We start from the raw sequence: 2,528 nt of genomic DNA on the forward strand, positions 1-2,528 counted from the left end.
AATGAGTTGGGACTGTGAAACCTGCTGTGTATTTTTAGTTTATTCCATGTAATTTTGTGGAACAGTTCATTACTGTAATTTGACGGTATTCATCTGGAAACTCTGCTGACTGACTTTTTACTGTTTTTTAATAGTTTTTTTTCTTGACAGTGTACACAGAGGTCTGGTGGTTGAGCCGGGGCATTTTTACAAGCTGCTACCTGAAATTAATGCATTTCTTCATTCAAAAGACAAAACGGTCCCAGAGCTGATCGACCCAGAATGGAAATGGCACCTCGCATTTTGTGTTTGTGTCCCACAACATTGTCTGGCAGACAGTTGACCTGTCAATCACACACAGAGTCCCGCCCCCACACAGCTGAGAAACGCAGCTCACAGCAGCTGCCCCAGTCACACAGAAGATAGACGCGTTTCCTGGTTGGCGAGTGCAGACACAACTTCTCTGAGTGCAGGATTCACTTCTCTCATTGCTGTTTGTTCACTGTTGAGGTTTTATTCCTCCACCAACCTGCTTCTGTCTGGAAAGAAACAAATAACTGGAGTGCTGCACATCAACAGACGTGGAGTTTGGACACGGACGAATGAAGTTTGGCTTTTTGTTTCTTCCATCAGATCAGAGCTGATAGGAAAAACAATCAGGTGGTTTCATTAAACCAGCAGTGAGCTGGACTTCAGCCCAGGTCCACAGTCCCACTGTCAGTTCACTTCAACATGAATGAACAAAATCCAACCCTCACCTGGCCTGGAAATAAATAACAATTGCATAACAATAACTCCTTTATTTCTCTCCTGTTCAGGTCCAGTTGGACTCACTCATCTCTATTTGGTAGGATTTCACTTCATGAGTTCAGAAGCATCTTCACATGAGACGCTGGTTCCTCACATTGATTGATCGTTGAATTCTGTCTTTGATCTCTGAATTCTGTGTTTGATGTCTGAATTCTGTGTTTGATCTCTGAATTCTGTGTTTGATGTCTGAATTCTATGTGTGATGTCTGAATTCTGTCTATGATCTCTGGGTTCTGTGCATTGATCTCCTGCTTCAGTCTTTGATCTCTGACTAATTCTAAACTCATCAAAGGATCACATCAGCATCTTGCTCCAGACTCCAGATGGTGGTTTTACCAAGTGCACCACAGTCCTTGTTGCTGTCTGCTGTTGGGTCACAGCAAAGTAAGGAAACAGCCTGACGGTCCTCAGGAGGAAATTCATCAGCCTCCAAAGATGGAGGTGAATCTCGACCTGCTCATGTTGGCCATCCTTGATGAACTTGGGCGGTACTCTGGTGCAGGGATGAGGTCATGGAGCTGATCTGGGAGCAGTCCTGATGTTAAATGGACTAAATGTGTCAACATGAAATAAAATTGTAAACCTGTTTGAAGTCTTATTTTGTGTCTGATGGCCATTTTTGAAATCACTAATGATTTTTTTGACTGAACGTCCTGGATCCTGTGGTGCCAGATGAGGAGACAACTTGAGTACAAAGTTGAAGAGGAGGGTTTTTGGAGGGGAGATGATTTTTGCAGTGTTCCAAGTCAATAAAATGTCATCATGTTTCAAAATGTCCTCACTGAGATGGTTATTAATCCCTCATTCTCAGCTGCTACAGCCTTTAAAGAAAACCTTTGACTGGTGGATCTAACAAAGATCAGATGTTGTCTCCTCTAGAACATCAACAGCTTAACGTTGTGGGCAGGACTCCTACCTGAGCAGGGAGACCCCAATGGATTTCTAGTCCTGATAGGGAGAGGGAGCCTCCTGGGTCGCGGAGAGGGGAACCTGATAGGGAGTGGGACGATCCGCCCATTGTGGGTGATTGACAGGGCAGGTTTGATCTATGTTTTCATTTTCAAAAGTAATTTTGAACATTTGTGGAAAGTTCGCCCACCTTGAACATGTAGAAGATGTCCTCTGATAGTTAATCGACTGTTGTCACATTTAAGGATCACTTTAGCTGACAAGATGAAGGCTACACAGGTCCAGCTGGAGATGCCGGGGATTGAACCCAGGGCCTCACACATGCTCAGCATGCGCTCTACCACTGAGCTACATCCCCTCTGGTAGAGTCACTGTTTAACTAGTGAATGAATTTCCAGTTGATTTTAGGAAACCTAGAAGTTCCTCAGGTGCCATCAATCTTAAGTCACTCCTTCACTTTGTGTGTGGTTCAAAGTCAGTGGTTTCATCAGAGCTCAACAACAGAACAAGCTGAAGTCTTCTGGAGAACGAGGGCACCGATCCCACCACCTCTCACATGCTAAGCTAGCGCTCTACCATTGAGCTCCTTCCTCTGCTCAGCAACATAACAGATAATGCAGGTTGACCTTCAGGCTGCTGGGAGGTCAACACCTGAAATATTTCCAGGATTCTGTCGTGTTGGTAGAAACAGTTTGAGGGAAGAAAACCCTCAAACATGATGATGTCATTATTGAAGGCTTTACTGCTCCAAACCTTTGCTTGTTCTTCTGTGGTTGTGAGAGGTTCTGAGTGATGAATGGAAACTGAAGGTTTAGGCATCAGTTCAAAGT

The 2,528-nt window shown here is 44.3% G+C and overlaps 1 non-coding gene across 1 annotated transcript; it reads right to left on the reverse strand.

Moving 5' to 3' along the window:
• Positions 1-1,984: 1,984 nt before the first annotated feature.
• trnaa-agc (transfer RNA alanine (anticodon AGC)) lies at positions 1,985-2,056 on the reverse strand. The gene has a single exon. It is a non-coding gene; the product is annotated as a tRNA-Ala (tRNA).
• Positions 2,057-2,528: the final 472 nt, after the last annotated feature.

The sequence above is a fragment of the Aulostomus chinensis genome, chromosome 1 (genome assembly GCF_037954235.1).
Source record: "Aulostomus chinensis isolate RoL2024-O1b breed Wild chromosome 1, RoL_Achi_v1.0, whole genome shotgun sequence".
In the NCBI taxonomy this organism is placed as follows: Eukaryota; Metazoa; Chordata; class Actinopteri; order Syngnathiformes; family Aulostomidae; genus Aulostomus; species Aulostomus chinensis.